General features: G+C 46.2%; 1 protein-coding gene across 3 annotated transcripts in view; it reads right to left on the bottom strand.

The window, feature by feature from the left end:
* SMOX (spermine oxidase) overlaps positions 1–25,011 on the bottom strand; it is a 61,769-nt gene extending 36,758 nt beyond the window's left edge. For 2 of the 3 annotated variants that reach the window (XM_084855352.1, XM_084855354.1), the window contains exon 1: positions 24,824–25,011. The gene's annotated coding sequence lies outside the window, so the exon portion shown is untranslated. Of the gene's footprint in view, positions 1–18,372; positions 18,492–24,823 lie in introns of all 3 variants that reach the window. The other variant, XM_084855353.1, reaches the window with a different exon arrangement.
* Positions 25,012–25,773: the final 762 nt, after the last annotated feature.

The raw sequence follows: 25,773 nt of genomic DNA, 5'->3' as shown, positions 1-25,773 counted from the left end.
CTTCTTAGCTCTGCTCCACAGTCTAGCATCTTTTAGGTCACAGCCCCTACTCTCCTCCTCCTCCTGGCTTCTCAAAGAGCGGGGCAAGGGGGAGGCTTCAGTCCCGGCCATCTGGGAGTTAGTAACTTGAGAAGCATGCCTACCCATATCTGATCTGGCTTGGGAAAATGCATCCCCCAGTTCTAGCTGTTCCTCTTCTGAATCTGAGCTGCTAGCTATCTCCCTGCGCTCAGAATCAATCCTGACAGAGATATCTGGTTTTAATACCACAACAGCCAACCATGTTTAGCATTGCATGTGACAAGTGATCAAAACACATGTGAGAACACAGTGTAGAGGCCAATGTGCACAACCCCATTGCCCCAAGCCATTCTTGACTCACTACTGTCACTAATGGTCATCCCAAAGGCAAGCCAAAGATTGCTTGGGTTTTTTTAGTAAGAGGGGAGTTGATAACATGGGCTGAAAACATAGTATTTGAAAGTTAAGAAAAACACAGTATCATCACCACCTCATTGATTAACACTGGCCCTCAACTGGTAGGTCTACCACTCAGCTATGGGTGGGCCATAGCTCAGCAGTAGATATATGCTTTGCATGTAGAATGTTCCAGGTTCAATCCCCAGCATCTTCAGGTAGGGTTGGAAAAACTCCTTCTGAAACCCCGGAAAGCCACTACCAGTCAACAATGCTGGGCTAGATGGACAAATGGTCTGATAAACGGTAAGACAGCTTCCAGTGTTCCTACGACCCTATCAAAGACTGGCCATTCTCTTCTTGTTTAAGACTTTTTTTAAGAGAAGGATAAAGGCAGACATGAGAAAGAGAGGGGGCATAAAACAGGAGAAAAAGGAGAAAAGCAGAGATACTCCATACATCAGATTGGGTCCCAGATCTAAAAAGGAATGTTGGTCTAATACGCATTAGTAGGTGAAGTTGTTTTAGAAGGAACAAATGGTGGATTATCTCTCACTGCATGCAACGGGTCTTTTCTTTTGCCCTTTGTTTTCACCTGCAAATTGTTAAAATTTAGACCTGAAAAAGAACGGATGACTTCTCTGGGTGACCTTCCTAGTATTTTTTAAAGTGAGGAAAAATTTGCACATGAACAAAGCCTCATTGTTCCACTTGGACCTTTCGCTTTTAGAGACCTGGGAGGAAGCAAAGTCTTGCCAGTCTATAAAAGGACTCCCATCGTTATTCACAACCAAGACTTGGTCCAGGAAAATGAAAAGCCACCAGCAAAGGATCCCTTTCTTTCAAGCCGTCCTTCCCTTTCCACATCACCCAAGGAAAAAGGGGGAAAGCCAGCTACTTTCAAAGACTTTCTATTTTGGAATGTGCTGGTAGCAATTCTTGGGTGACCCCTTTTGAACAACTGCACCCAAAAATGCTTAGCTCAGTAAAACTTAATTACCATCGCTTGTTTGCATAATCATCAACGGTTTTAAAATGACTCCTTGCTTAACGTTGTGACTCAGCTAAAAAGAAAAGGGAGGGATGAAGGTAAAAATAAGCTGGGAGGCAACCGTGCTATGAGGAAGAAGAGGGAAGCTTGTTTCTAAGAGGTTCAAGAGCTGGGAACAGGCTAGAGGAAATGACAGGTGCCAACAAACACACAGCTGTTGCATGGAACACCAGTACCTTGCTTGAAGACTGCTGGGAGAACACGTTTTCCCAACACTCAATATTCACTGGGAAAATGCCATTTCCTATCCCACCCCAGCTAGCACATCCATCACTATTCAGAGAAGCATGTACGGCTGTACAAGTCACACAGGCCCCTTTTCCAACAGTACTAAGTCAGTAAAAATAGCCCTGCCAGATTAGGACAAAGGTCCATCTAAGTAAGTTTAAGGTCTCCAGCCATGGCGAGGCTGATGCCTTCTTGAAGTGCATGATCAGCGCGTGAAGGCAGTAACCCTGCTTTGCTATTGGTTCCCAACAGTGCTATACTGTCCCTGAACGTGAAAGTTCCATTTAGCTAGCATGGGCAATAACCTCCATGAATTTGCCCCATCCTTTTTCAAAGCCATCCCAACTAGCATCTATCACAACACATTCGGTAGTTTCACAGTTTGCAATGAAAGTAACTTTTTTTAGTGCTTGTGATGAGCAACTATTCATGCATACACCATATGGGAACCATTTTGTGATCCTTATGTTCTGTTGTTGATTTTTTGAAACTTTAAAATAAAATCTTTAGAAACAAAGATCTCCCCCACTGTATCATTCCAGCAAGTACCGCCCACCCCTCACCATTCCCACCCCCATGAATGCCCTGCCATTTCATGCCACTCTGGCTTTTTCCTTTTTATCTACATGTATTTATTTGCATCTCTCTGGTGCTGGAGCGCTGTTATCCCCTGATTTTGAGGTGTGTATTGGGGGGGGGGGTGATAAATACAAGTAGGGCTTCCCCCTGCCACAAGCCAACATGCACACACATCCATTCATTGTGACAATGTGGGAATGAGGATACTGTGCTACTGGCCTTGGATCAAGCCTAGTTTGCATTTAGTGTTACGGAAAACGTCTGGGAATTTTTAATCATCTGGAAAAGCCCTATTTAAAGAAGTGTTTAAAGATGGACACCACCAAATGCCACGTAGATGGGCAGGCTTCTCAGCTGCTGCACAGCAGCCCTGAAAGTTCAAGAGGAACACATGCAATGCCTTTATGGGCCTCAAATGAAATTAAACCATTACACAAATCTTCAAAGCTGCCTTTGAACTGAGATCCAGATTCTCTCTCTGCAAAACAGGGAGGGGACAATTGGTGGTGGGAGGGAGAGGAGGAGCCAGTATCATCTGAACACAGAGACTGAGCTACGTGGTACACATATCGCCCTGTCTGGTTGATTCATACCTGTCACAAGCAGCACAGGCAGTGGGGGATTGTGGCATACTATGTCGGGAGCAGCAGCTACCTGCCTGCTTGATCCTCACCTCAATAGACTAGAAGCAAAGTCAGGGCAAGGAACAGCAGGCAGGACACCTTCCAAAGTACACACTAGAATGCAGCTGTCTCATATTTTGGACAGAGGTGGACCGTAGCTCAGCAGCTAAGCACCTATTTGGTATGTAGAAGGTCAGCAGCTCCAGTTGTAGTAGGGCTCAAAAAGACGTCCCCCGCCTGAAACCTTGGGATACTGCTGTCAGGCAGAGTAAACTAGAAGGGGTAGGCAACATGGTGCCCACGGGCACCAATGTGCCCCCCAGACATCTTTCTTGGAGCCCACCAAGGTGCCTACCCCTCCCACTTTTAAAAAAAATATTTACACATTTTCTTACTGGCAGCTGGGATTGCTATAAAGTAAGTTTCTGTTGGTGCTGAATACTGAGGGTTCAAAGGAGCTGGTTAATGTGATGTGGCTCACACCCCCTCTCTGCCTTGTATTCAGTCTTTGGGGCAGGTTACTTGTCCTTTGCCATGCCTCTCATTGCAGCCATTTTGTGGTGGTGCCCAGGACAGTTTTGAAAACTGCCAAATGTGCCCACGGCCCAAAAAGGTTGCCTACCTCTGAACTAAACAGTACTGGGCTACACATGGCAGGCCATTTCACTGCAGCTTCTCTGCGAAGAATCTTCCAGACTGGCTCGGCCCAGACTGGCTATTGGCTCCTCCTGGGCAGGAAGGGGCATAAAAGGTCTTCCTGTCTCAGACCTGAATTAGCAGCAATGTCTTTTTTTTATTATTCTAAGTAAGCACAGGGGATATGATCTGAATTGGGACCCTAGCGGGGGGGGGGGCTTTATCCCTTGCCCCCAATGTGGTCATGATTTGGATCAGGAACCCCACACCTGCAATATATATTGACAAAAGGTGAACCACAAATCAATTCAGAACAAGGCATGTACATTTATACAGAAAACCTCATAAAAGCACTTCTGCATCCATACAAAAGCTCATGGCCACAGCCAGCTCCTCCTTTTCTTCCTCGACAAGTATAGTTTTCCCATTCTTCACCACTCAGCTTCCGAGAGAGCATGCGCTGAAGGTAACGTACACAGCTGTTAATTCCAATTTTTTAAAAATTGTTGCTAGGCAGGACTATTGCCCCACAAACCCGCAACTCTTTCTTTATATCCCAACAACCGCAAGAGGGGACTCTGTGCCAAGGTTCCTCCCCGCCTTCCCTTCCAAGATACCTTGTGGATGCACCCCTAAGAACACACACAGGGAAATGATCCCAAGAAGGAGCCCCCAGTTCTCCATCTATTTAACGGCCACAGGCATACCTTACCTCACAGAGATGTTCTGAAGAGAAGTGAAAGACAGTGCAGCACCGTGTACTCCAAAAAACCAACACAAACCCCGCAGAAACTAGATTGTATTTCTAATCGGAAACGCTTTTGGCAAAATTTGCTGGTCTGCCAACACCAGGGCAGTTGCTGTTTTCTCTTCCCCAGAAAAATACCCTTCCACTTTGAAGACACCTGGCTTATCTTCTGAAACGGCAGCCTTTTATGTCCTCAGAAACAGTTCTTCATTATAAATATATCGAAGTGGAAGTTATTTGATCATGTAATCACATCTGATCAGAATCATGCTAAATTCTTGGCTACAACCACATTACTTGGCAATACATCCCCTGAGTTAATTATGTTATTTCCTTTTGGCAGTTTTGCACTTGCATTTTAATACCAAATGTTGTTGTGATTTAAATAGGACTCTATTTTGCTCTGCTGCCTCTTATTCCCCCTTCCAAAACGTGTCAAAATGCTTCTCAGCTCCTTCTTTTGTCTACCTTCTACGTTCTTCAAAAGGAGTATCCAAAGCTATATGTAACATTCTACAAAGATCAGTAATTTCTAGGACAATTAGATATTTTCAACCCAGCTCTTCTGAACAAACACTGCTGATTTGGGGAAATAATTCACCAAGCCCATCTCTACAAGTAATAATGATGTCTTCCCCCCAACCCCAAGAGTGACAACCAAGTTTACAGTCTGGGAAGATGTACAACTCTTTTAAAGCTATTCTTCCCCATATTTGCAAACACGGAATTTAAACTATGGCACTCTCAGCTTTCCTAACTCCTTCTGAACCTGTTCTAAATAAACAGGTGTGATTTTGGAAGTGTTATTACCCCACATCATTCTCTTTTACTAAGGACTCCATTCAGAGCAGGAAAAAATGCTTCAACCTGCTGGCATCGAAGTTTTGGACCAATCTTACACATTTTCCAATCATCCCATCTGCTGCAGAACCCCAGAGTATTGCATAGGATTCTGGGAGATGTTCTAGGGAAGGGCTAGGCAACCTGGCTCCATCCAAATGCTTTGGACTACAACCCCCACCAGCCCCAGCCAGCATGGCCAGTGGTCCAGGATTATGGGAAATGTAGTCCAAAACATCTGGAGGGCACCAGGTTGTCTACGTCTGTCTAGAGGATGCACACTCTGTTCATGTGGCGCAATGTCCTGGCCTACGCAGCATCACCACTGCTCTGCATGAGCTGAAATGTTGCACTAGGATACCTCCCAATGCACCCCCCAGAGTCCACACACCAAAGGGAGAAATCTCACCAGACTGTAAGTCTGGCAGATGGCACACCCAGGTTTCTACAGATGTTGAGCTTTGGTAACGAGCCAAATTGGTACTCAACACTAGGCAGGGTCTTGCCTCCAATGTCCTGCTGAGCTTCAGAGGTGCTCAAGCTCCTCCAAATCCCAGCACCATTGCAGGCCTGTGCCCCCACTTTCTTCCCCAACTCTGAGCTGGTGGGAATTTGTCAAACCCATGCTCAGCTTCACGTTCAGGGGCATGGACTCTCACCATGGTGAGTCAATTTGTGGCCAACCCCATATATTGTGGACAATATATCAAGTCAGACCATTGGTCCATCCAGCTCAGTATTGCCTACAAAGACTGGTAGCAGCACAGGATCTTTTCCAGCCCTACCTGGAGATATCGGGAAGTGAACCTGGGACCTTCTGCATGCAGAGCATTTGTTCTACCACTGACCTACAGCCCTTCCCCAATGAGCTATGATATCGGTGAGCAAGATGTCTTTTTAGAGAAACTTATCCACCATTACTGATCTCCCACTGGTTTCCCCAGAACATGGTTTGAAACCCACTGTCAGGCAACCAGATGCCTGTGGTCTCCTGCAAAACCCAGTTCACACATCGCCAATCATATTGGGAGGGAGTGGGGAGAAGCAAGAACACACTCAATGCCCCCAGCCTCTCAGTTGCACTCCCAACAACCAGGCCCCACTGTCCTCTCTGCTTTGGGGGTGAACGTCACAGAGTTCTAGATCGCACGGGGTGCCTCCATAAGTAGATCCAACTCCCCATTGCAGACACTCAGCCTCAGTGCATGACAGCTCCCTGTTACAGGCACTTAGCTTCACACAGGAATATGATGGGGGGAGCAGGATCTGTGAGTGCATCCTCACTGTCCACCCTCACGCAACAGGCGATGAGAGTAAGGGAACTCTTGAGCAGGACTCAAGTCTCATGATTTCCAGGCTATAGTTCATGCACTGTAAGCACAGCCAATACTGGAAATCCCAACCGTCAGCCAAAGCATACAAGAAGTAACCTATTACAAAGGCCAAAGAAAATTTTGAGAGAGGAGCACATAAGATTACAAGGGGATGAACGACAGGCTCAGCACAGCAAAAATCTGAAAGGCAGGAATGGTAGCCTCCAATGAATACATCAGCCTTGTAAATAAATCTTCAAAAGTTATTAGTCCACATACCTTTTTAGTAGCCCGCTGGCTCACATATATGTGATTTGTGGCACTTTGACAAACCGAAAGGAAGGAACAGAACCACATGCCTTCCAGCTTACAGAAGCTTTTCCTGCCAGGTAACCTGGCAGCAATTCTAGTCACCAGAGGAGAGTGGTTTGTTTATTTATTTATTTGACTTGTACCCCGCTTTTTAACAGAAATAGCACTCAAGAGCATCGTCTAACATTCTAAACTGGGAGGAGTGGAAGCACGTATGAAATTGCTTCTTCTCCTGCCTATTTGGAATGTCTGAAGTAGAGTCCACCATCTCCGCCTACCACCACCACCCCTGTCTCTCTCTCTCTCACTCACTCTCACACACACATGCACATACAGAGGGAGGGGAGATATATATGCATCCTCCATAAGGAAAATATATATATATATATTCATAGGTGAAAAGAAAGTCCAATGCTGTAAAGAACAATATTGTTTAGGAACCTGGAATGTCAGATCAATGAATCAAGGTAAGCTGGAGGTGATCAAACATGAGATGGCAAGATTGAACATCGACATCTTGGGAATCAGCGAACTAAAATGGATAAGCATGGGCGAATTTAATTCAGGTGACCATCGTATCTACTACTGTGGGCAAGAATCCCTTAGAAGAATGGAGTAGCACTCATAGTCAACAAAAGGGTGGGAAAAGCAGTAGGGGGGTACAATCTCAAAAATGACAGAATGATCTCAGTACGAATCCAAGGCAAACCATTCAACATCACAGTAATTCAAGTCTATGCCCCAACCACTGAGGCCGAAGAAGCTGAGGGTGATCGGTTCTATGAAGACCTACAACACCTTCTAGAACTAACACCAAAAAAAGATGTCCTCTTCATCATAGGGGATTGGAGTGCTAAAGCAGGAAGTCAAGAAATCACTGGGATAACAGGCAAGCATGGCCTTGGTGCACCAAATGAAGCAGGACAAAGGCTAATAGAGTTTTGCCAAGAGAACACGCTGATCATAGCAAACACTCTTTTCCAACAGCACAAGAGGCAACTCGACACATGGACATCACCAGATGGTCAATATCGAAATCAGATTGATTATGTACTTTGCAGCCAAAGATGGAGAAGCTCTATACAGTCAGTAAAAACAAGACCTGGAGCTGACTGTGGCTCAGATCATGAGCTGCTTCTTGCAAAATTTCGGCTTAAATTGAAGAACGTTGGGAAAACCACTAAACCATTCAGGTATGACCTAAATCATATTCCTTATGAATATACAGTGGAGGTGACGAATAGATTTAAGGGATTAGACCGGATAGACAGAGTGCCTGAGGAACTATGGATGGAGGTTCGTAACACTGTTCAGGAGGCAGCAACTCAACCCATCCCAAAGAAAAAGAAATGCAAGAAAGCAAAGTGGCTGTCTGAGGAGGCTTTACAAGTAGCTGAGGAAAGAAGGGACGCAAAAAGCAAGGGAGAAAGGGGAAGATATATCCAACTGAATGCCACGTTCCAGAGAATAGCAAGGAGACACAAGAAGGCCTTCTTAAATAACAGTGCAAAGATATCGAGGAAAACAATAGAATGGGAAAGACTAGAGATCTCTTCACGAAAATCAGAGATATCAAGGGAACGTTTTGTGCAAAGATGGGCATGATAAAGGGCAAAGAAGGCAGGGACCTAACAGAAGCAGATGAGAATAAGAACAGGTGGAAAGAATACACAGAAGAACTATACAGGAAAGATCTGAATGTCCCTGATAGCCATGATAGTGCGCTCACTGAACTTGAGCCGGACATCCTCGAGAGTGAAGTCAAGTGGGCCTTAGGAAGCATTACTAAGAACAAAGCTGGCAGAGATGACAGTATTCCAGCTGAGCTATTTAAGATCCTAAAAGATGATGCTGTTAAAGTGCTGCACTCAATATGCCAACAAATTTGGAACACTCAGCAATGGCCACAAGACTGGAAAAGGTCAGTTTACATTCCAATTCCAAAGAAGGGCAATGCCAAAGAGTGTTCAAACTACCGTACAATTGCGCTCATTTCACAGGCCAGCAAGGTTATGCTCAAAATCCTACAAGCTAGGCTTCAGCAGTATGTGAACCGAGAACTACCGGAAGTACAAGCTAGGCTCCGAAGAGGCAGAGGAACTAGAGATCAAATCGCCAACATTCGCTGCATCATGAAGAAAGCAAGAGAATTCCAGAAAAACATCTATTTCTGCTTCATTGACTACGCTAAAGCCTTTGATTGTGTGGATCACAACAAACTGTGGCAAATTCTTAAAGAGATGGGAGTACCAGACCACCTTACCTGTCTCCTGAGAAACTTGTACGAAGGTCAAGAAGCAACAGTAAGAACCAGACATGGAACAACCGATTGGTTCAAAATTGGGAAAGGAGTATGACAAGGCTGCATATTGTCACCCTGCTTATTTAACTTACATGCAGAGTACATCATGAGAAACGCCGGGTTGGATGAATCACAGGTCGGAATTAAGATTGCCGGGAGAATTATCAACAACCTCAGATACGCAGACGATACCACCCTAATGGCAGAAAGCGAAGAGGATCTAAAGAGCCTCTTGCTGAGAGTGAAAGTGGAGAGTGCAAAAGCCGGTTTGAAACTCAACATTAAAAAAACTAAAATCATGGCATCTGGCCCCATCACTTCCTGGCATATAGAAGGGGAAGAAATGGAAGCAGTGACAGATTTTATTTTCTTGGGCTCCAAGATCACCATAGCCATGAAATTAAAAGACGCTTGCTCCTTGGGAGGAAAGCTATGGCCAACCTAGACAGCATAGTCAGAAGCAGAGACATCACCTTGCCGACAAAGGTCCGTCTAATCAAAGCTATGGTTTTCCCAGTAGCAACTTATGGCTGTGAGAGCTGGACTATAACGAAGGCTGAGCGCCGAAGAATCGATGCTTTCGAACTGTGGAGCTGGGGAAGAGTCTTACGAGTCCCCTGGACTGCAAGGTGGTCAAATTAGTCCATCCTAAAGGAAATCAACCCTGAGTGCTCATTGGAAGGACAGATACTGAAGCTGAAGCTCAAATATTTTGGCCACCTAATGCGAAGAGAAAACTCAATGGAAAAGACCCTGATGCTGGGAAAGATTGAAGGCAAAAGGAGAAGGGGATGGCAGAGGATGAGATGGCTAGATAGCATCACTAATGCAATGAATATGGACTTGAGCACACTCTGGGAGAGAGCGCAGGACAGGAAGGCCTGGCGTGCTATGGTCCATGGGGTCACGAAGAGTCGGACATGACTGAATGACTGAACAACAACAACCTATAGGGAAAAATGCACATGCTCAGTTCTGGATGTTCTAAACTGGCATGGGAAGAGGAAGTGAAACATATGGATTTCCTCCTCTTCTGCTTCTTCTGAACATCTAAAAACACTGAGTTCACTTAGGTTTGTCTCATTGCTTTCTAATTTCATCTTTTTTTCTGTTTTACATATCATATAATTTGTGCTGCACTGACAGTCTTTGTGCAAAATGCAAGTCTCCATGCCCTGCCACTGCCACAAAAAATAGCAACATCACTCCCTGCTCCATGAATGCCTGAGCATCTTATTGAAATTTCTGTTTTTTTAAAGACAATAATTTTGTTTATTACATTTATCACATTCCTCTCACTGTGTCCTCAATTAGCTGTCCCATCTAAAAGACTCCAGAGACCATGTGGAGATACATACTACAACAATCACTGAGGTTTCATTTGCAAATATGCTTTTGCTTTCAAGATGGTCTCTTAAATAAAACCCCATTTTATATAGAAGTGGGGTTGTGGTTCAGGGTGGCTTTCTGGGTTCAAGACTTTGAGAAAGGCTGACTAAGGGTTCTACTCTGTGTCTTGTAGCAAGGCTAGCTTGACTGGGCTGGGCCCTTGAACGACACATATGACACCCTGTAAAAAGTTGGCAACCCATTATGTATTCTACACATTTCCATAACACCTGCTAACGGAATTTAACAAGAATTGTTCTGGTGGCACAGCAATATAAATCCATAACCAATTACAGCTGATACAGTTCCAGTAAAGAGGCAGAGTTCACTGGAATTCACATAAGAGTTGGTGGAACAGCTGTGACTCAATGGTACAGCCCCTGCTTTGCAAGCAGAAGGTTCCAGGTTCAATCCCCAGCATCTCCAGGTAGGGTTGGAAAAATTCCTTCCTGAAACCCTGGAGAGCCGCTGCTGCCAATTGGTGTTGACAACAAGACTGGGCTAGATGAACCCATAGTCTGACTTGCTGTAAGGAAGCTTCCTCTGTATTCAAATTTGACAGCTGTTGGCCTCAGCCTATAATCCCATTACACAGTTTTGCTTTAAAACCATGGGGGAGGAGGGATATACACACATGCACAAGCGCACACACACACATACATACACACTAGTTTTTGTCAAATGCTATTTCCACAGTTCGCATAGTCCTTGAGTTCATATCAGGTCTTGCCATTAAATAACGGGGAAAATGGTGCCTGTGGCGTTCCTGCCTGGGTTCCACCTGTTCGCAAGCCTCCACCTCTGAAACTGAGAAACGAACTCCTCAGGAAATGCCTGCTTTCACCTGGGTCAGTTGTTCCCACTGACACCCAAGCTTCAGTCCTTTTTACTCTCTCTGGGTTCCAGAGAAATTCAATATGCTCAGTTGGTTCTCTCAACCCACTACAGGAGAAGTAACAAGGCTTTAGATGTAATAAAGGTAGCGTAACAATTCCATCAACACATGGGAGTCTGTCTATTAAAAAAAAAGATTTGTAACATGAGGAGTTACATATTATTCTTATTCATTAATGCTTGGTCCTAACTAACTTCCCTACCTACTCTACCCCTTCTAAAATCCTACACACACACCCCTCACAAACTCGCTGCTGCTTCCACAGTCCCTAAGGGCCCACCTGACTCCCGTCAGTTCACTCCTTCTATAACCTCAGAATCCTCACACCCACATGCACCCCTCCCACCTGTCACTCCCTCCCTCCCAACCAGCTAACCCTACCTTGCCAGGGTCACATTTAACAATGAAAACACATAACATGCATATGTTACAGAGGGCCTATCTCGCAGGGTGCTTGCTGGGGTCAGACAGGTTCAAAACTGTGAGCGCTTGGGAGCGCCAGAAGGGTTAGATCTCAACAGTGGTATATTTCTGCTTGGGCGAACCCGGCGTTCCATGCTGTAATTGCATTTACACCCATTGTCAGGGCCAGGCTGGCACTGTGGACGGTCTTACCAAAACCAGGCCTGAAGTGGGCATTCTCTAACCCAGCCTCTCCGAGCCCAGTTGCAGCAGGCTGAAAGGACTGCTCTGCTGACCAGGCAAAGGCACGGGCCTGGGCTCCTAGAGCTTATGATGGGCCTGGCCAATCCAGAGACCTCATACTAGGGGTGTGCGGACTGTGTGAAATATGCTCCGTCTGTGTTACGTGGATTGTCAGGCACCTTTTGTCCCGTCGTCCGCTCACAGACGGATGCAATTTTTTTTCCACCATGCGGAAAAATATGCAAATAATTATGTAAGAGCTTTTGTAAGAATGTATATCATTTACCTCAGTATGTAACATTTAGAGTATTATCTAAATACCAGTTCCATTCAACTTTTCCTCAGCAGAAACTTGCGTATTTTCCTACAAATAAATATGCGTAAATTTGGGGAAAGTAAAAAAAATTAGAAAGTCCACGGACTCCGAGCCGCCTGAGGTGGTCAGTCTGTGACAGATTCTGCAGGTCGGATTCTTAGAAATCTGAACTCATTTTAGTTCGTCCAAAATTCCTCCAGCATCCCTACCTCATACTGACTGCCAACCACAGGGATCAACAATGTACAGCCCTATTCCTTTCTGGGTATGAAGTGGGCTCCAAGGTAGGGGATATGTTTTCCCAGGTAGCTCACTAGGCTCAGTCTCAACCGTATTTCAAGCTCCAGAATCCCAGATACCATTCATAAAAGTTGATTTTCAGCTAATATACTGAGGTGCGTCAGAGGCCTGCAATCCCCCTTGAACAGCTCCCTCAGCCTTCAAGCTGTGTTGAACTACAACTCCAATAATCTAATGGGAACTATAATCCAACACATCTGGAGAGCACCAGGTTGGGTACAGGTGAGCTAAATTATCAACCTGTCGACAGCATACAATGACCTGATTCACACATAATGCTAACCATGGATGATCCATGGTTTCTTGCCCTACCCAGGATTTGTCTGGCAGATGACTGAACAAACCATGGTTTGTTTTCTCAATCCTGGGTTTGTTTGCTTCCCTCCCCCTCCTCCGCCCACTCCCTTCCTGTATCCCAAATGCCTTTGCAGTGCTCTAAGACTAGCACGTAGAGTCGCCGGTGTGTTTTTTACCACTATTGCCCACTGTCTCTGTAGCCTGGCGAAACAACCCATGAACAACCCGCGGTTCTGGATCAGCACATAATGACAATCCATAGTTTAAACAACTCAGAATTTATAACCCAACAACAAATCATGGGTTCTGTTTTCGGATTGTTCATGGTTAATAAACCATGGTTCACACATCACCACAACCTAGAATTCAACAACCCATGGGTTAACTAAACCATGGGTTAGTGTTATGTTGGAACCAGGTCAATATGAATTCAGTTAGCTAATTCTTAGAGAGGCACATCCTCCACAAAATACGTTTTCACTCAGCAAAACAATGAACAACGAAGAACGGGATAGGCAGACAAACATCAAGGGAAGCATAAAGATTATGGGAGTGGTCCTCAATTAATCCTAGTTCCAAGCAGTTCACCTCTTTACATGTAACTGTTTAAAAAGGCACACTTAAATGACATTTTTCAGGCCTCTGATATGGGATGTGAGTTGTGATTAAAATCGTTAAGCTCAAACAGAGAACTGTTGGGGTTTTACTGCAGTCCAAGAAGTCATATGCTCATAATGATTTTACATTCAGACATATGTAGAAAAAGGAACCAGAAAATGGTGGAAGACACATGCCCTGTACTGTGCAAGAAGTCAGACAGAAGTCTAAGACATGTGGCTGTCAAACCACCTCAGAGGTGGCCCACCAAGAATATGCCTCAAAGCCGATCTATACGTGCAGCAGAATCACATGGCACAGCTACTGTTGGACTACACCATTTCAGGCTGCCATGGAAGGGGACCACGTTTGATTAAATCCTCAGCACACACACACTCCAAAAGTCCCTGTTAGAACATTAGCATTTCAAGGAACTGACTAGGCTAAAACATCCCTCTTTCAATGAACGAGTCCACCTGCAGCCTGAAATGGTACAGTCCAGCATGAACTGAACCATATGACTCTGTTGCACCCATAGATTGATTGTTAAGCTCATATTTGCATATGCACAATGATGCGATTCTTTGGCTGTTTCGTGGCTGCTTTACTACATGCCCAGAAAATGGGAGAGCACCCTAAATTCCCTTCTGCAGATAATCAAGATTTGAGGGTCAGAGCAGACACCAGGCTGCCGCTACATGGTAGCTTTGTCTCCACCACCACATTAAGCACACCAGTGGAGCTGGGCAACATACACAGGCCGGACTTACACCTAGTACCGTAATTCCACTCTCTTCCCACATAAATCCTTTCAACACAGAGTGTTCACGCAGCAATCCACAACTGAGCCTCTGGTGACTGTAGTAGCTACTGGCTCTAGCAGCCGGCACAGCCACTCATGGGTGTCTCCCTCCCAGCCATTTCAGCAGCAGCGCCGCACATCCACTGTCTCATCCTCTGGCAACACCTGGCTTCTTCATGGAGCAGAGAAGAACTAGTTCACGTGACATCCACAGCCACTTCCTTGCTCCTCTTAACTGCCAAAAGAAGCCAAAGCAGCCAGGCAGTGGGGGTGCTAATAGGGCAGCTGTAGATGCTACAGGCACTCAAAGACTTTGGATCCTGTACAGCATTGTGCACGGGGTCATGCATGAAACAGCCCATAACCACACATCATCACACTAGACAACGTTTGCTGCCAGAAGTGAGCCAGATTACAAAGCAGGTGGTGCCTTACATAAATAAATGCTCTCTATGTTACGTTATTTAGGGCGCAATCCTATGCATATTTAGGCAGAAAAATGTCCTACAACTTCTAGCATTCCCCACCCAGTCTGGGACTGCTCTCTTAGGGTGCAATCGTATGCATATGTAGACAGAAAAAGTCCCCTAACTCCCAGCATGTCCCAGCTAGCATGGCTGGCTGGGGCATGCTGGGAATTGTAGAACTTTTTACTATCTAAACATGCATACAACTGCACTCTTAGTTAGCTAAACAGTGTTTTGCAGCATAAGCAAAAGAGACAGTTCCCTGCCTCAAGGAGCTTACAGTCTAAGATGTGACTCTAAAGTGAATAGGGGTCCCCAAACCTTTTGGGCCAGAGGGCACATTTCAAATTTTGGTAGTGTGTCATGGGCTTTCTCACAAATGGTTGTCATGGTGGGCACAGCTAGTCACAGAACACCCACTTCACAGAAGGCAAACTGATGAGGCTCGGAGACTAGTAACTTGGCCAAGAAACTGTGAACAAAGCAGAGATGGGGGCTGAGCCCCAAATGCCAAATCACTGATTTGCCCACACAAAGCACAGCAAAATACCCATTTTACAGCAGGCAAACTGATGATGATGATAGAAACACACACAGGTAAAATTCACACCCATGCCACATAAAAAGGTAAAGGTAAAGGTGTCCCCAACCAGTCGTGTCCGACTCTAGGGTGCGGTGCTCATCCCCGTTTCTAAGCCGAAGAGCCAGCGCTGTCCGAAGACGCTTCCGTGGTCATGTGGCCGGCATGACTGAACACCCAGGTGCACGGAACGCTGTTACCTTTCCCGCCAAGGCGGTACCTATTTATCTACTTGCAATTTCTTGCTTTCGAACTGCTAGGTTGGCAGAAGCTGGGACTGAAGACGGGAGCTCACTCCGTCACGCGGCACTCGGGTCTCGAACTGCTGTCCTGCCGACCTTCCAGTCTGCAGTTCAGCGTCTTAACCACTAAGCCACCGCGGCCCTATACCCATGCCACATACACACACACAAATCCAGACTATACACCTGCACACACAAACAACCCAGGCGCAAACACACACACACACATCAAAGCAGAAATCAGGCAAAAAGCACACTAGGCAACCCGCCCTTGCTCCCCACCACCCCCTCTAGCGCGCACGCATGCACACACACACACACACACACACACACACAGGATCCTCCCCTGAGGGATCTTGAGGAGGGACAGGATTACCACACACAATGCCAGGCATTCAATCACTACGCCATTGACCACCTGCCTTGTGCAGGATACCATTGAAGCTATATCCAGGGCCAGCTCTGCAGCAACCACGGCCAGCAAGCAAATCCTTGCAATGTATGTAGGAGAGTCAATTTTGGCTCTAGGACATTCAGCATTTCTTAATCTTTTGAATATGCTTCAATTTGTAAACAAGACACCTCTGATATGGAAATTACTTCTGCGTAAAGTAAAACTCCCTCTCTCGATGATCTCTGTCACAAAGTCACCTTTCAGCGTTAAACAAGTTGACTGGGTTAAAAAAAAGGTTCCTGTATAGGGAAATTTTAAAAGCTAAAATGCTGTTTTTTAAAAATGAATGATACTTCTAGGAAATAGAATCCGAGGGCCATTTCATACAATCCAAAATTAGGGTGGATCCCTCTTACAAGCGACTAATTTTGTAATGTGTAGGCACAGAAATCTGAGAACAGAGCTCAACACTGACTCTAGCACTGACCTGGTTCTCACAGAACGCTGACTCAGGGTCAAACCACCATGAATTGGCGGGGTTGCGCAGGAGTGAACAAGCGCACTGCATCCCACCTGCTTGCTGCTGTCGCTTTGCATCTGCTTCACTAATCAACCCAGGAATAACCCACTCTTGACCCAGCACTCTGAGCTACTGAGGGTTAAAGAACCCAGAGTTTTAACCCAAGAACAAGCCATGGGTCCAAACTCTGGATTGTTTAATCTTCTACAATCCAGAATGCTGGATTCAGACATCGTAACCATAGCAAAGCAGATGCAAAGCAGAAGCAGTGAGTGTGCAGGAGATGAGTGCTCACTCTTGCTTGGCCCCAACAACCCATGCTTTAAACAGTCCATAGGTTGTCATTACATGTGAACCAGACCATTGTCTGCTTAAGCAGAAGAAATTAAGGCTGCAATCCCACACACATTTACCCAGAAATAAGTCCCACTGACCTCAGTAAGACAAGTGTACACATACTGGATTGCACTGTAAATTTAAAAGCCAGAAACCACTTCCCTAAAGGCCAAAATGAACCAAAGGCAACATCATTAATATATATGAATGATTGAGCAACTGATCAAGTACTGATCAAATAATGAGCAAGGATTTTTAAAGCATTAACTTCACTTGAATACTTTAATCAGGCTAATTTCAAAACCAATTACTTAACAATTACTGAGAAACAATGAAATTAACATTTTTTTAATGCAGTGAAATCTATGGCACAGCCACATTTAGAATAAAGTGTGCGGCTCTGGTCACTCATCTTAAAAAAAGGACATTGTGGAGCTGGAAAAGTGCAGAAATGCACAACCAAAATGATCTCAGGAGTTGTGCCTACCCTAGGAGGAAAGCTAAAACATTTGGAGACTTTTGGTTTTACAAACAAGATGACCAAAGGAGTACATGACTGAAATTTATAAAATGATGCATGGTGTAGAGAAAGTGGATAGAGAAGCTTGTCTTCCTCTCTCATATTACTAGAACCAAGGTTCGCCCAGTGAAATAGACTCAGAATGAAGTAAAGTACTTCTTCACACAGCACACAGTACATTTATCAAATTCACTGCCACAAGACGTGGTGATGGCCACTAGTTTAGGAAGTTTTACAGGAGGATTAAACACATTCACGGAAGAGGAGAGGTCTGTCCATGGGCAGCATCCTTCGCTGCCGTGTGCTGGTGGGACCTACTGCTAGCGCAGCGGGAAGCTGGTGGTTCCTGAAACAAGGGCAGGTCAGCGGAGCTCACAGAAGGGAGCTCTACTAACCTGTCCCATTCTGGAAATGAGCGTTTCCTCCCATTTCCAAGGTTAGTTTTTGGAAGCGCTTGTTCCTGTTGTGCTAACAGTGGGTCCCGCTGGTGCAACAGAACTAGTGGATTTGCAGCTGCAGTAGAGGATACTGCCCAAAGGATGCTGGCAGTTCAACTAGATGGAACCTCCAGCTTCAGAGGAAGTCTGCCCCTAAATACCAACTGCTGGGTGCCAACAGTGGGGAAGGACGATTGCCTCGAATTGAGCTGCCCAGAAGCATCTGTTCACAAAAACAGGATGGTGAACTAGACCAGCCTCTGGTCTAATCCAGCAGAGCAGCTCTTATGTTAAGCTTTAAGTTGTCCCTGACTGCTGTACACCAAGGTGACAAGCTTCCTTCGCTCCTCCCCTTGCTCACAAAATGACACCATAACAAAATTAAAAAGATAAACTCACACTGAGACATCAGCTTCAAGGAATATTTGGACAATATTTGACCACAATCAGATAACAGATGGTCAATCGACCAGTCAATTGACAATATTTGACCGGTCAACTGACTTGATGTTCCAACGCTCACTCAAAAGATGTTAATCTATAACAAGAGACACATGACAGCAGGGATGCAACAGAGAAGTCTTACCCGTAGGGACACAGGAAGATGCCATTGAGTCAGGCACTTGGTCCATCTAGCCCAGTACTGTCAACACTGACTGGCAGTGGCTCTCCAGGGTTTCAGGCAGGATTCTTTCCTAGGCCTACCTGGAGAAGATGGACCGAAACTGGAACCTTCTGCATGGAAAGGAGATGCTCTATCACACTGAGCTATGGCCCCTCCCCTGTTACACATTCTGCTTTCTTTATTATAAAAAAAAGTCATAACACCATACCTAGGCTAGAATATGGGTTTAATATTGAACAAATTGAAATTCCTAGGTACCAATTTCAAATTATTAACAGCCATTGAGTGTCTGCAATTTTCTACCTTTGGCTGAAACATCATATGACACCACAATACTATACATGTTTACTCAGAAGTAAGTCCCTCTAAATTGAATGGGATGTACTCTCCAGTAAGTGTGTTTGATTGCAGCCAATCTGTTGTAATACAATCTATGCACCTGTTTTGATTCAGGCAACGTGCTTTGAGTAATTCAAAAATAAATTGCTTAGCTGAAACTGTCAATTAACCAAGTAGCCTCAAAAGTACCCCCTGTAATGATACTATAATGTTTTAATTATCAAATCATTTACAAACTGGATTGCATTCTCTGGACTACAAACCAACTACGTAATTCTAACTTAGAGAGCAATCCTATGGCCACTAGTCAGTAGTTAAACGGCCAAAGGATAGGTCAGATCCCTGAGAACCGACCTCCACCCCCACCCACGCACCCAGGCAGCACGGAACGGCCCCGTTCCTGGGGGAAGTCGGAAATGCTGGTATGGCACATCCTATGTGTCATCCAGCTGCCTCTTCCCACGCTCTGAGGTCCCACCGCTAGACAGCCAAAATTGTCTGTCTAGCCATAAATGCAGGGCGGCTGAAGCGCAGAGGGGACGATCCCCTCCATGCTTCTCCTGCCTTGCATTGGATAGCCGGTCACCCCCAAGTTTAGAGGCGGCCGCCTATCCCGACAGGATTGCGCCCTTAGCCATGGAGTCATCTGGCCAAGCCTCATGCTCTCAGCCCCAGTTTCCCATCTGTAAAATGGAACAACCGTGAAGACAAAAGAGAGAAGGAAACATGACCACCCACCTCTGACCATTAGCAATCTAGTAGGATTTAAAAATAACATTTACCACAAAGTGCAAATTTTCACCTATCCTGCCATGACGCTGTTAGGTTTGAACCACATTTTGAAAATCAAAGGGCTCAGTATGGAACACAGAGAATTATCAGTCAATAAAATCAAGTTTATATATTTAAAACAAACATGGTTGTTTACATCCTACCAAAGTTAAGGACACAGAATCCCATCATGTCCTTAACTTAACCTCACATGTTATTCTTTAGGTATAATACTTCACAGTAAGTGCTGCAACACTATGTAAATTAGGATTAACAGGGTTAAGGAAGGGCACCCTTTCAGCCTAAACTTTGTACTTAACAGCAGATCACAAACTTAAAATGAAAGTGCATGAATGAGTGTGTGTGTGTGTATACACAAACATACATACATACACACACACAGTACTATGAGATCTCCACAACACATGCAAACATTTGTAGCAGGTTCTGAGGCTGTTCTTTTTTTTTTAAGAGCAGCATCAAGAGGGGAGAAATTTGCAGCAGAAAAGTGGCAGAAAAAAAGGAGGGCTTCATTCTTTTTATGCCTACTACAGCCTTCGCCAGCCTGGTGCCCTCCAGATGTGTTGGACTACATGCTCACCGTGCTGGCGGGGAATTATGGGAACTGTAATACAACACATCTGGAAGGTACCAGGCTAGGCAAGACTGGCCTACGAATTCTCAGCTCCAAATTGCACCCACCACCACCACCGTTTCTCCATCCCCTGGTTTCCAAACACATATTTGCCCTATACCATCAGTAGGCAGCCTGATGCCCTCCAGATGTTTGGACTACACTCCCATAAGCCCCAGTCAACATGGCCAATGGTCAGGGATTATAGAAGCTGTTGTTGAGGTTATTTATTAAATTTGTTTGATGCCTTTCTCAAAAAAGGACTCAAGGCATCTGATAACAGGGACTAAATATACACAAAACCCTAAAATAAACCTCTGAAACAGCTAAAACAATTAACAATAAAATACCAAGACCCAATAAACAACTGAATTAAGAAGACGATTTCATGCCATCAGCTGAGACGCCTGGGAGTAGAGGAAAGTCTTATCCTGGCGCCAAACAAATATATTTATTTATTTAAAGATTGCAATGTTGGCAACAGACAGACCTCACTGGAGAAAATCTCAAACATCTGGAGTGCAAATACAGGTTGCCTCCTGCTGCCATATACAAATGGGGTGTGTGCATGCTAACAAGAGATGACTGCTATCCCGTGCACACTTACTTGAGAGCAGAAACCTTTCTTCTGAGTAAACATGCCTAGGCTCAGGTTGGAAAGGTTACTATGATCACAGTATCACCCATCCAAAATTCTTCATCGATACACTCCATGTCTTTGTGTTGGCAAGCAGCTCTAGATTTGTCTCACCGATATCATAATGCTGAGAAGGACTGCCAAAACTAAACATGTTTATGAATTTGCTCTAGGAAATCAAGGGGTATCAAAAAAATAACCTGCAATTAACCTACTGTTAATTTGTCTGTATCAACCGTATTTCAAGCTCTCAAAGGCAAAGAAAGAGAACCTTGCCAGGGCACAAGGAGAAGGAAAGATGAATTTAGCCAGGTAAATAAATTAAGGATGCGATCCTATGCAAGTTTAGACAGAAAAAAATCCTACAACTCCCAGCATTCCCCAGCATACATGGGGAGTTTTTTCAGTCTAAACTTGCATAAGATTGTACCCTAAGAGACAATATAGATTCATCCAGCTCCTTCACTGGAAATTCCCATTTTCTTAGTCCATGAGTTTAGATCATTTTTGCCTCTATTATTAGCATCAAGGGCCGGGGGGGGGGGGGGGGTTAAAGCCAGTAGTAAAATACTATTAACCAATTCTTTGACGTGAAGATACTGAGATTGCCAAAATTTGCTAGATTAATGTTGGTATCATTATATGCAACAAGGTGTGATGATGGCCATTAGCTTAGGTTTGAACTACATGATATGGGGAAATGCATGGGCACTGCAAAACCACATCTTCCTGGTAACGTGTAGCTGGGGGGGGAAACCCACCTGCGATGACATTGCTGCATTGAGCAGGGGGTTGGACTCGATGGTCTTATAGGCCCCTTCCAACCCTACTATTCTATGATTCTATGACATGCCATCATTGTGTGTTTCCCACACTACCTGTTGGGCTTCCTTTGCAGCCGGTTGCAGGGGGATGCTAACGCAATGATGTCACATCACACTTTTTTCACTCGCACATTACCAAGGAGACATGATGAAGGGACACAGAGCGGCAGCACCCACCCCTTGAGATGGTGGTGCACGGTATCAGGACCATACTATACCTGTCCTGAACTGGTTGCCAATTGCTTTCCAGGTTCAATGCAAAGTGCCCTTTTAAAGCCCTAAATGGCTTAGGAACTGGCTATCTAAGGGATCACCTGTCACACTAGCAACCTGCCCAAGTACTAAGATCTACAGGAGAGGCCCTTTTGACGGGCACAGTTACCCACAGAGGCCCATTTGCCAGGTGCGTGTGAAAGGGCTTTCTCCTGTGTTGCCCCCAAACTATGGTAAGCACTCCCCTCAAGAACTACAATCAGCTCTCTTGGCCTTTAGAATGGGTGTGAAGATGCATCTTTTCCATTTAGCCTTTACAAATATGTAGTTTTAAATGTTTTCATGTTTTTACTGTGCTTGTTTTATTGTTGCAAGGTTTTATTGTTTTAAATTGTTGTGCCTTGCCCTGATGGCTTTTTAGCAGATAACACAGTATATAAATGGTAATGATAAATACAATTAATTAATTAATTAAAGAGACCATACCCATGGTGTTTCAATTTGCCTATCAACGGCTATTAGCCATGACAGGACAATGGAACAGCCATGTCAAGCAGCATTAATCCACATATCAGATGCTGGGGGCAATGTAACAGGGGGAAAGCCACACCTTCTTGCCCAATTTATGAGTTTCCCAAAGGCTGACTGCTACTCAGAAAAGGATACCAGATTACATGGACCTTGGTCGGATCCAGCAAGACAATTCTTACATTCTTATCTTCATCACTGGAATTCACATACAACCAAACATTGATTGAAAAAAGCTTATGCCGTACAATTATTTTCCTAATACTGTGTACTTGAACTCTGTGCACACTGCTGTTTCATATACATCAGCAATTTGAGCTGGCAGAACTACTCTTTGGAACATTTCCACCGACACATAATGCTGTATATACTCTTTCCGCTAGCACATTATCTCAACACAAAGCATGCCAGGCTGATGCAGCTGAAACCAGTGACGAAACCCCCAACTAGCAGTGTTATTGGGGGAAGGGGAAGGCAGGCTTTGTTAGCAGATTTCTCCTTTTTCCCATCCATCCATCCATCCATCCATTCACCCACCCGAAGAAAACTGCAGAAAGGTGAAAAACCCTCACTCAGGTCAATTTCTCAGGTCAGGCTAATGATTCATTCACATCTTTAGATAATGGGCAAATGGGATACTTAGTATTATTGGGGTGTGAAGCAGATCACAAGGGCAATTTCACCCCAAGGCCTTGGAACAAAACAACCCCCTCCTCTCAAAGAGCTGCAGGTGCTGACAAAAGACAATATAGCTTGAACAGAGCAGCGCAAAACCTCATTGTTGTTCATTTCTGTTTCTTTTTCAAACAGTTTTAAAAATGTGTTTTATTGCTTTTATAAAAATGCTTTTTTGCTTTCCTGTCTGTCGCCTTGAGCCCACGCAACCATTAGAAAGGCGACATGGCAAGGTAATTTTAAAGAAATAAATATTTTTCGTCCATCAGTTTCATCACAATCTCATTTTTCATCATAATTTCATGGCTCCGAGGAGCCGTCTGACCCCGCATATTCCATCTTTTGTGATATTCAGGAAAAATAATATTAGAGCGATTAATACGGCAACATCAGCGAGGATAAAGCGGACTTTATTCTCTGGGAAAAGCCGGGTATGTTGTCACTCCTGCTGCTGGAATCTCACACACTCTCAGGCAGACATAGAAAGAGGAAATAATCCTGAAAATGAGATGGGCTGGGAGGGCTGGGAGGTGTCATTATGAACAAAGGTGAAAGAGGGAGAAGAAAAGGAACCTGATCCTCTGTGGGTATGACTCTGTGCACTAGGTAACCCCACCATCAACCGCAGTTGCACCCCCAAAGGTTTGAAGCCCCCAATCTGAGCCCTCACACGAATTGGGGGGGTCATTGTGTGGGATTCTGCACTAAGGACAATGCAAGGATCTATTTCCCCAACGCATACACACCTGAGCTTCAGTGAGGTTCAGGTATTATTATGAAGGGAGTCTCTAAAATGATAAGAGGAACACTATCTTATCTTATGCAAGCTTTGAGATCTAAAAGGATAGTGGGAACACTCCCCCCCACAATTAAACTGAGGGGGGGGAGTAGGTATCTGCAGTCTCCAACAAGGGCACCTCCTGCAGTTCAAACTCCCAAAATTGGGGGCGGGGGGTGGACTTGACTTGCTTCACAGTAATGGGAATGTATCACTCCATCCAGACCTCCAGTCCTCATGAGCCTAAGCACATAAGGGGGGGGGGGGAGTATGTAACACATATGCACACCCTTAAAAATAACCAACACCGCCCCCTGGCTCCTTTCTTTTCCTTCCACCCACCAGGTCTTAAATCCTCAGATAGGATTGAAGTGAATGAGGTGTGTGTGTGTGAGGGGGGGGTCTTTTTTACCTATATAGACCCAAAAGACTGGGGAGATACTGAGGAGGGGTCTAGCCTAACATGATAAAACGGGGCCCAGGCTGAGGGGAAGGTGGGGGGCTTTGATGCCTATTATAACAAGGCCACCACTAACCTACATGGGCTTAGGAAGGGGGTCTCTAAAAATCCCCTACTAATAGGACGTCCCCCCACCTTCCTGAGGAAGTGGGGGGGGGGTTGCTTGCTACTATGATAACCCACGCACGCGCACGCACGCACGCACGCACGCGCGCACACAGATATCTAGGAGACTGCAAAGACACTGAGGTGGGGGCCTGCTGCCATAAATCCCCAAGATGGTGACGGGACCCTCCTCCAGATCGAGGCGGGCGGGGGGGCTTGGCTGCCCAGCAGGAATAAGAATCCCCCCTCCTCACCAGGGTGAGGCACGGGGGCGGGGTCTCAGCAGCACCCCCAAAACGGGGGCCGCCGCCAAGGGGGGCCGCCGCACAGGAAAGGAGCCCCCCAAGGAAGCAATATGGGGGTCCCCGAAGGGGGGCGCGGGGCCTTCCTCGTCCGCGAGGCGCCGCAGGGCGGAAGCGGGGCGACGATGCGGAGGGGGCGCCGGTACCTCTCTCCTGAGGTGACGGGGGGCGAGGGCTCTTCAGCGTGGCGGCGGGCGGGCGACAGTGCTGGCGGCGGCGGCGGCGCCCTGCGGACCCCGCGACGACGGCGGCGGCTGGCTCTGCGGCGAGGCGACGACCGGCGGCCCGCTCACGGCAGCCCGCCCTTCCTCCTCCTCTCCTCCTCCTCCTCCTCGGCCGCCCACCGGCGCCGGGCTCCTCCTCGCAGGCGGGCCCGCCGGACGCGCCTCGCCAGAGGCCGCCTCGCCCGCCGCCGCCGGCCCGCCCCCCCGCGCGCGCTCCAGGCCCCCCCGCCGAGGACACGCGCACGCGCGCGCCCCGTGCCTCTGAGCACGTGCAGGGTGCCCTCCTCTCTCCCAGCCCCGCGGGGGGTTCGTTCCTCCCTGGGAAAAGGAAATTCCCCCCACTCACGCGCACACAGCTGCTACATAGCCCCATGCCTCTGAGCATGTGCAGGGTGCCCTCCTCTCTCCCACCCCCGCGGGGGGTTCGTTCCTCCCTGAGAAAAGGAAATGCCCCCCCGCACACGCACACGCATAGACACACTGCTGCTATAAAGCCCCATGCCTCTGAGCATGTGCAGGGTGCCCTCCTCTCTCCCACCCCCGCGGGGGGTTCGTTCCTCCCTGGGAAAAGGAAATCCCCCCCGCACACGCACACACACACTGCTGCTATATAGCCCCATGCCTCTGAGCATGTGCAGAGTGCCTTCCTCTCTCCCACCCCCGAGGGGGGTTCGTTCCTCCCTGAGGAAATCCCCCCCACACCTGCACACAGTGCTGCTACATAGCCCCATGCCTCTGAGCATGTGCACAGTGCCCTCCTCTCTCCCACCCCCAAGGGGGTTTCATTCCTCCCTAGGAAAAGGAAATTACACACACATACACACATAGACACATTGCTGCTATAAAGCCCCATGCCTCTGAGCATGTGCAGA

This window comes from Heloderma suspectum, chromosome 5 (assembly GCF_057233095.1).
Source record: "Heloderma suspectum isolate Gila_16-S chromosome 5, 16-S_ref, whole genome shotgun sequence".
NCBI lineage: Eukaryota > Metazoa > Chordata > Lepidosauria > Squamata > Helodermatidae > Heloderma > Heloderma suspectum.
The sequence above is the reverse complement of the archived record's forward strand: the minus strand, read 5'-3'. Positions and strand labels throughout refer to the sequence as shown.